Here is a 9,325-nt window from a genome sequence, read left to right on the forward strand (position 1 = left end):
GGGTGAAGATAATATAATTCCAAGATGAGAAAATCCTAAGGCATTTTATAATACAGTAAAAAGAACTGTTCTGTCCTCTACTTGGAGCCATTCTTTCAGAATTGCTGGACATGGAATGTCTGCCTTACCCACTCCTTCGTAATAGTAAAGATCCAGCCCCTCTCAGTAAACAGAATAAAAGTATCCACTACAATGATGACCTTCCCTCTACAAGAGGGTCTTGATCTCCTCAAAGGCCTGCCACAAACATATTCTAGCATAAGAAAAGTATTTTTTTTTAATTTATGGGGGAAGAAGGTGAAAAAAGGATAAGAACATGTACTATATTTAGGACTCAAACATGCTAATGATATATGCGCTTCTCACATGGCGCTAATGGTAAAGAATCCCCACCAATGCAGAAGACATGAGAGATGAGGGTCAATCCCTGGGTGGGGAAGATCCCTGGAAGAGGGCATGGCCATCTACTCCAGTATTCTTGCCTAGAGAATTCCATGGACAGAGAAGCCTGGAGGGATAACAGTCAATGTGGTTGCAAAGAGTCGGGTATGACTAAAGCGATTTAGCATGCATGCAAGTAATATTTAATACACACTGCAACTACAAAATGCTCATCTTTTACTAGTTTCTTTACCCCTTTGGGAAACAAACATTACTGATACAGTAAAACCCCAATCTAAACGCTGTATCTTTCTTTATTCCTTTCCAATCATTTGTTGAAATCATAATATTGAGTGGAAATCATGTAATTTCTTTCATGGGACAGAGTGTCATCCAAGGCAAGTAGAAATAAATACCAAAATATTCAACTACAAATATTAAGAAATGTATAAACAAACATCTTATTACTTAATTGCAGAATATATTTTCATTTATGATCTTAAAATACTTTTTCAGAGATTAAAAGAAACCTTTATAATGAGGTCTTGGGAAGGGCAGTACAACCTCAGTGAAGTTCAGAACCTTTCCTCCTGGATGACCACCAGGTCCCCTCAAGGCAGCACTGTGGGATATTGGACTGGTCAACAAATCTCACCGAAAACATGTTATTAGCTAATTTGTGGACTAACTTTATAAATACTAAAGTAGACAGACACACAAATGTTAGGTATTATGATGGTCCTGACTTCCAGGTGGCAAACCTAGCTAACCTCTTACCCAGTCTTTCGGTAACCAGGCCCCAAACCTCAGAGAGAGGAACTTTAAAAACCTTCTACCCAGAAGGCCTAGGAAGGTGCTAATAATTCCTTCAGTGACAAGGGGTCTATACTGTTTCCTGTTGCAAATTTCCCTTTTGTCCACATTTTCTCTTCTCTATTTTTACAGAACACATCTTACCTGCACATTTTATAAAGGACACGTATCTGTATGGTAACCTTGTAGTACATGATACACAAATACTCAGGTAACCCTATATTTTCTCAAAAAAAAAAAAAAACAAAACACCCTATATTTTATTTCTTCCATGAATATTGCAAACAATTTGGGGATCTCATTTTAGAAGTACTGGCAGAATATTCTATAAAATATTGCATATTCTATTTCATTTCATACAAGGTATCATTTATTGCGGAAAAAAAACTGAAGAAAAGGAAATTCCTGAAAAGTTAAGGTCTATTATGTGAAAAATAAAATACTGGGGAAAAAAATTGTTTTGAAAGTATTTCTCAGTGAGAACGTCCGTCCTCAAATTTAATGTCAACTAAACCAGGACTCTCTCTAAAGCATGACTAATGAAAAAATGTTTAAAAGAACCTTATAACACAGAGATCCCTAGAAACTAAAAGTGGCACTTCCTGATCTAAAGAATTCCAAGTAAATGAGGTTCACCTCCTACTTCTAAGCAGTGGATTCGGTTTCAGCCTTCAATGCCCACCAGCCTAAGCGGAGGTTGATGCCTCAATCGAGCGATGAAAATGAGAAAAGTCTGAGGTCACAAACTTAGAGTCCATCCGCGACAGATCCAGAGCCCATGTGGCATTGCTCACGGAGCTTCCCAGCCTGTGAGTCAAGCACGCCGCACCCCACCCCCCCACCAGGGGCTGCCCGGGAGGGAGGCTGACCGACAATTTCTCCAAGTGTCGGTGGAGCCTGGCGCCTTTGGAATCCGGCGTCTAGGGAGGCTCGGGACGTGCCTGCCTGGCTTCCACAGTCGCAGAGGCGGGCTGCCAGCGCCAGGATCTGCACACCCGACCACCACCACCCCAATTATCAGGGAGACGGAGGGGAAGGAGGGCGCGAAACTGTGCCAACCTACCCGGCAGAGGGAAGCCGGAGCCCCCGGCCGTCCGGGAAATCGCGGCTGGGCCGGCCGGACCCGAAGCACCGAAAGTGATCTCCGAGTTCTTACCGTGCGCCCAGCTCTGCGCTGGGCGGCCAAGGGTTGGAAGGGGGCTCAAAGCTGCCCGGCCGCCAGGAAAACTCACGGCTCGGGCTTCACGCCTCGCGCGCCCCCCAGCCGAGCTGGGCTCGCGCGCGCAGGTCGCGGCGCTCGGCGCTTGGCGCCCGGCGGGGGACGTGGCTCTCCGCTTGCCTCTCGCCGGCTCCCGGCCAGTCCGGCCGACTACCCGCCCGAGACTCCGGAAGAAAGTTGAGCGGCGCGGGGTCCGGAGCGACGTCCATCGCGCGCCGCTGCCCACCACTCGCGCGCCCCTCCGCTTACCGCTCCCCGCCGCGGTTTCGTCCTCTCGGGCGTCGCCTCTCCAGCTTGGGCCCAGGCTCCGAAACCCCTTGCCGGCCCCCTTCTCTCCAAGGCGCCCGGGCCCCCGGCGCCCTCGGAGCCGAACCCTCAGCGCGCCAGCCGCGCCATGGGTGCGGGTGGGCGCCGCGCCACAGGGATGCGCCGCTGCAGCCTCGGGCGGCGCTACTGCGAGCCGAGCCGGGCCGGCGCGGGCGGGTGGGTGTGGGCGAAAGGGGAGGAGGGCGGGACGCGGCGGGCGCTGAGGCTCGCTGGAGGGAGGAGGAAACCGCAACGTCACCAGAGCCCCGGGCGGCGAGGATGGGGAGGGGGAAACGGGGACCCTTCCCGCTGCGGGACCCCGACCTTCGGCCCGCCCCGCTTTCTCGCCCTCCTCCTCTCCGAGGACTCCCGGCTGTCGGCCTTCCGCTCCACTCGGGCCCGAATCCACGTACCCCCTACCCTGCCAGGCCTCTTTGGCTTCAACTTGCTCTAGTTTCTAATGACCGCACACGCTTCGGGTTCGACTCTAGAATCGGCCCCAGTCGCAGGGTACTTTTGGAGGCCCGAGGGGAGGAGCTGATGGATGCTTCAAAACAGCTCCGGGAGAGGAAAACGTGGAGAAAACTTTACTACCGGAGACTGTTCCCCGCTACCGGCGCCTTTCCCAAAATTGTTACTCCCCCGTTTCTCCCGGATTCGGTTTTTACTCTCTTCAGAGAGAAGGGAGGAAAGCGTCTATTTAGAAGTAGTTCTCGCTTTAACTGTTCGAACAAAATACAGTAAATCAAAAGCAGGGGACTCTACAAACGAAACAGATTGTAATCAAAGGTCAAGGGTCAGGAACAGAACATTGGAAATATACAGCTCACAGGAAGAAATTTAATTTACCCTATCTCCTAACCTGGGTGGACGAGAAAGAGAGACTGTCATCCGAGTTTTTCAGGTAGACGATCTGCAACATTAGTAGTCACAGCCTTTAGAGAAGTTTCCTGCATTTTCTTGAAGCAGCTGTTGCACACAGCCTGGTTCAACCTGACCTCAGAAAGGTGTCAGATAAGACCAGAGCGATCATCCCAGGGCTAATAACTTCGCCTCCCTCAATATTAGCATGTAATTAAACTACTGAAGCTACAAGGTACAGAAGTGACAGATGTTCATCCATTCGTTAGCACTAGAGAGGTTTTACCTGAGAGGGGCGCTTTTCTCCCTTCGCCCTCCGCTATTTATGACTTCTAAAGGACCACCTCCATCCATTTTCCCGGTCCTCAGAGGCTCTCAAGACCTACAGTTTTCCTCAGGCCACATTAGGAAAAAAAAAAAAAAATGTAGATGTCGACTTTTCTGCTGTTTTTTCCAAAAATTGCATTTGAAGAGAGATTCCTTACAAAATGGTCAAGAGGAAGTGGTTTTGTTAAATATATTAAATGTTCACTCAAGTACACCACTGATTTGCATAAACTTCCAGATGTTTTAGGGAGGGATGGCGGAAGAGATAAGGGGCTCTAGAACTTAAAACTAGTTTAATCTGGTTTAAATCCTCATTTGAGCGGCTTCCCTTCTGGTCCAGTGGTTAAGAATATGCCTGCCAATTCAGGGGACACAGGTTCGATCCCTGGTCCAGGAAGATCCTTGATGCCACAGGGCAACTAAACTCCACAACTACCGAGTGCAACTGACTACTGAGCCGGTGCTCTAAAGCCCATGCTGCGCAACACGAGAAACCACCCCAGTGAGAAGCCGGCACAATGCAAAGAAGAGTAGCCTCCTGTTCACAGCGACTAGAGAAAACCCAGGTGCAGCAGCAAAGACTCAGCGAAGCCAGGAATAAATAATAATGATAATCCTCATTTGCAGTTTACTACAAGGGTCCTTGGAAAGCTAACCCCGGAGCCTTGGTTTTCTTAACTGTAACATAGAGGTATAATACCGCCATTGAAGAATATCAAATATTTGAGAGTTGCTACATGCCAAATGCTGTGCTAAGCGAATTACATGTATTGATTCAGCTATTAGAGAAGATTAATTGTGAAAGGGTCTAGCTGTAGTATGTAACCCATAAGTGTTGTTTGTACTTACCTTCCCAAATTTGGAAGAGACCTTAAAAACAGCATCTGGTTTGACTTATTTAACCTCCCCATAAGTAGTCATCTAACTCAGTGATTCTCCAACCCAAAACATTAAATCAGTGGGGGAGATGTGATAAAATAGTTTTTAATGGGGACCCCACACCAGACCAATAAATCAGAATCTCTAAGGCTAACATGTAAGCATCAGCATTTTAAAATCTCTTCCCTGGTGATCAGAATATGCAACCAGGACTAAGAAATCTTCAAAGGAGACAGTACCAACTGTCATTTATTACCCTTTGCCTCCACTTTTGCTGTAAATTGACCTGGAAATCTGCTTCTGAGTAACATCCACCTCTTGCAAAGGGTCCCGCATATAGTAGGACTCAAAAGATCTGCAATCCTGCCCTCTGGAGTCTTCCAGGATGCCTGTAGCCTTAATTTCATGGGAGAGTGCTTCAATTTGCCTGGATATCTACCAACTCCATCAGCTTTTCCTCCTCTTTTCTGAAAGCCCTTGGAAGGTGGTTTACTTTGCCATTGCTCGTTTCAAAATCTGACCCCCAAAAATGAAATTCAAGGTTTCATTCAAATAATGGAAATGTTTAATGGCTTTGTTCTAATTACTATTCTTTCCCAAGTAAATCCTAGGAACTATTATGGAAGCAATGTCACCCTATTGACTCCTATGTTGTAACCTACTAAAACTCTGAAGCAGAATAGACTTTTTCATGTCTTCTCCAAAGCACTTCTTCCCAGCCTATTCCCATTATAGTTTGTTCAGCATTTTGTACAGTAAAATTTAATAGAATCACCTGTTAAGTTAGGCCCCTTTAGCTTGACATGTTAGGTATCATTGAGGTAATTGAGTAATTCTACATTCATGTGTTCTGTAAATTTAGTCTGTATGCCATGTCAACATTCAAGAATGTAAAGCAATGTGGGTATCACTGAGAAGATTAGAAAGTAAATATTTACTGAGACTTTTTAATTTGGGCGATCAGGTGCTCAGGTAGTACTTAATTCTCCTCTTTTTACGAAACTCTGGCTTTTTCTAGAAAAGTATAATTAGTGAAGAATTATGTTAAGAAAGTTCTGAGGACAGGTTCATGGCCCAGGAAGTTGATTGCCCAATGTCCGTGTATTGTTATGGTCTGTTATTTCAAGAAATAGCCTTACTTCTCTCTTCATGCACCCACCCCCTCACAGCCCTGCTGCAAGTAGTTGAGTTTATGCCAGGTTTCCACTAACGTGGAAGACAAACCTTATGGGACTTCATGCTCATGTATTTGGGAGGCCATGAGGAATACTCAGGAAGTGTTCTGTAGTAGTAATTCACCTTAAGGCTGAATATTAACATCACCTAATATTCGTTTTAGGGGAGGACCTAAAACACACCAATGCTCAGACTTCCTCTCAGAATTCTCATTTAATTCTTTCTAGGATGAAGTCCAGGCATCCCATATTCTTTTTAAGATGCAGATGGTTCCAGTATGCAGCAAAAGTTAGAACCAAGACTCCGAAACAATGGTTCCCCAACTTGGCTGTACTTTAGAACTACCCGGTGGGGGGCACTTTTAGAACTCGTGATGCCCAGACTGCAACTGTACCAACCAAAGCATATTAACAGGGTGTTTAAAGCCCTATGACCCCAGTGTAGAGAAAGCTTGAGAACCACTGTTCTACAGGGGTAATGGGCACTTGAATCAAATGAAGCACTAGATTTAAAAAATAGGTTTGTTTATTTGCCATGCTTCTCCTGGTTTAATAATTGTATAAAATATTGTGAAGATCAGTTTCACTTATATCAGTTCACTGATATGTTTATTTCTAAATACATTTGTTGGATATGCAGTTTGGGGACATGATGCTTGATTTCAATATTGGTTGAACTAGTGAAGCTGCTTTCAGATTGTAATGTTCATTTCACATTTCTGCTGCCCAAGTACTATAAATACTGAATTCCAAAAGTCAGGCTATTTAGGCTTTTTCTTCTACTGGTGAGATTAACTGTATGAAGCAATGAAATTCTTATCTGCTTTTCATGTATAGCATCTTTTAGATGAGGAATAATTGACAGTTTACTGATATTAAATCTAAGTATGTGATCCAATGGTATTTTTCAACATCTTTTTCTAACCTGACTCCAAAGAATACAGATTGTTTCTTCTGTGTTAGTTTTTATTTTAAAATGGTGCAAATTTTGAGTGGCCATTTTTACTCTTTGTGGACAAATGGAAACAAAATTTAAAAACCCAAATAAAATTTGACAGAAAAGCAGCATTCCTTAGAGGTGCTTATGATCTATATACAATGAAGGTAAAAAGAAACTTGGAATAATACCCATCCTTTCATCTTACAAAGAAACTGAGGTTACCATAAGTGGTCATTGTTACAGTTCCTGCTGCTAATTACTGATAGGGATGGGAAGAGACTTCAGTCCTCCTGGTTTCTAGCCAAGCTTCGTTTCTCCCACTTCTTCATGCTGCATCATTGACCAAAAAGCACAATTAACTTCTTTCTTTTGAGGTCCTCATATTTCACATGAACTATGGCAATTTATTTTAAAATGTCAAGATTCATTTTTTCCATTAACAAAATGTCAATGTATAAGGAGAAATAAGCTTTATTTTAGGGAAAAATCAAATGCCTACTCAAAATAGCACATTTATCATTGTTAAATTTGATGCTATAGGTTACTCATGATATAATTTGCCACTGAGATTTAGGCAAAGTAAGCTCAGTACCACATACTTGCAATTGCTACCAAACCAAACTTTTGTCCTTGGGGTGAAATCTTCGGTAAACTTTTACTCATCTTGGTAATTTATTCACATTATACCTGGGATTTTTAAGGCATTCAGAAGTCTTAAATTTTCATCTTTCTATTGCACAAGTCAATTTTCTAAGTTTCTTGCTATTATACAAGAAGAATAGTACCAGTGTTTCTGTTCACGGTGAGCAAATTAATATTATGGTGTGAAGGTCAGCCACATGTATATTCATATACCTGTATGTGTGTTTGCTAAGTCACTTTACTCATGTCTGATTCTTTTGCAACCCCATGGGCTGTAGCCCACCAGGGTCATCTGTCCATGGTATCCTCTAGGCAAGAATACTGGAGTGGGATGTCACTTCCTCCTCCAGGGTATATTCCTGACCCAGGGATCGAACCTTCAACTCCTATGGCTCCTGCATTACTAGCAGATTCTCTACTGCTTGATCCACTAGGGAAGCCCATATACACGTGTGTGTGTGTGTGTGTGTGTGTATGATCTCACCTTCTATTCAGTCTTTAAGCATGTTGCAACAAACAGCAACGGTTATTAAGCAGACTCAGAGTACAGACTACAACATTCTTGGATTGTACTATCATGGAAAAGGATAGTGGGTCTGCCTGAATTAAACAAATGTTAATGTTGTTTGGGGGGAAATGAATGGGTTAATACTAGAAACTGAGAGTACTTGGTTCTAGGACTAAGTCTTTCAGATGCCAGCAGTGTGACCCCAGAATAAATTTCTTTTTCTTTTTCCCTATAAATTTGGAAAAATTCAGCAATTGCATTTAAAACTTGGGCAAATCACTTAACCTCTTTGAGTTTCAGTGTCCTTAGCTATAAGTTGAAGAAACTGGGCTTGATCTGCGGTTTTCAATTCCATCTATACACTAGAATCACCCAGGAAACGTTAAAAAATAATGACACCCTGCAGTACCCTCAGGCAAACTGAAACAAGTCCTGGGGAATGCAGCCTAGGCTAGCAGTACTCAAAATGTGGCTCATTAACTGCTGGCATCAGCATCATGTGGTATATTAGTCAGCTTGGGCTGCCACGACAAAATGCCAGAGACTGGGTGGCTTAAATGACAGAGATTTATTTCTCACGGTTCTGAAGGCTGGCGAGTCCAAGATCAAGGTGCCAGCTGATTCAGTTTCTCTTCCTGTCTTCTTGCTATATCCTTACACTGCCTTCCCTTGGCGCATGCACATGTGGAGGGAGAAACAGACCTTTCTCTCTCTTCCTTTTCTTTTAAGACCACAAGTCCTATTGGATTTTCACCCCACCCTTACAACTGCATGGAACTTTGCTTCCTAAAAGTCCTATCTCCAAATATAGTCATGTGGGGTCAGGGCTTCAATATATAAGTTGGGGTGGTGGGGGGATACAATTCAGTACATGGAACTTGGGACTTTAAAAAATTGTTTTAAATTATTTTATTGAGGTATAGTTGATTTACAATGTTGTGTTAGTGTTGGTGTATAGCAAAGTGAATCTCTTATGTATATCACTCTTTTTTAGCATATTTTCCTATATAGGCCATTATAGAGCATTGAGTAGAGTTCCCTGTGCTATACAGTAGGTCTTTATTAGTTATCTATTTTATATGTAGCAGTGTGTATATGTCAATCCCAATCTTCCAATTTATCTCTCCTTCCCACTTATCCCCTCTCCTCTGGGAACCATGGGATTTTTTTAAATGTCAGCTCCAAGCCCAGATTCTGGGAGTAAGGACCAGAAGTCCATGTTTTAACAAACTCTACAGGTGGTTCTTAGGCACAGTGTGTTTGAGAATTACTGG

At 43.5% G+C, this 9,325-nt stretch overlaps 1 protein-coding gene across 5 annotated transcripts in view; it reads right to left on the minus strand.

The window, feature by feature from the left end:
* DSE (dermatan sulfate epimerase) overlaps nt 1-3,882 on the minus strand; it is a 76,942-nt gene extending 73,060 nt beyond the window's left edge. The window contains exon 1 of one of the 5 annotated variants that reach the window (XM_043439038.1): nt 3,867-3,882. The gene's annotated coding sequence lies outside the window, so the exon portion shown is untranslated. Of the gene's footprint in view, nt 1-2,257; nt 2,395-2,662; nt 2,925-3,132; nt 3,149-3,866 lie in introns of those variants that run through there. The other 4 variants (XM_043439036.1, XM_043439039.1, XM_043439040.1 and 1 more) reach the window with 4 other exon arrangements.
* Between the last annotated feature and the right edge of the window lie 5,443 nt (nt 3,883-9,325).

This window comes from Cervus canadensis, chromosome 20 (assembly GCF_019320065.1).
Source record: "Cervus canadensis isolate Bull #8, Minnesota chromosome 20, ASM1932006v1, whole genome shotgun sequence".
Taxonomy (NCBI): Eukaryota; Metazoa; Chordata; class Mammalia; order Artiodactyla; family Cervidae; genus Cervus; species Cervus canadensis.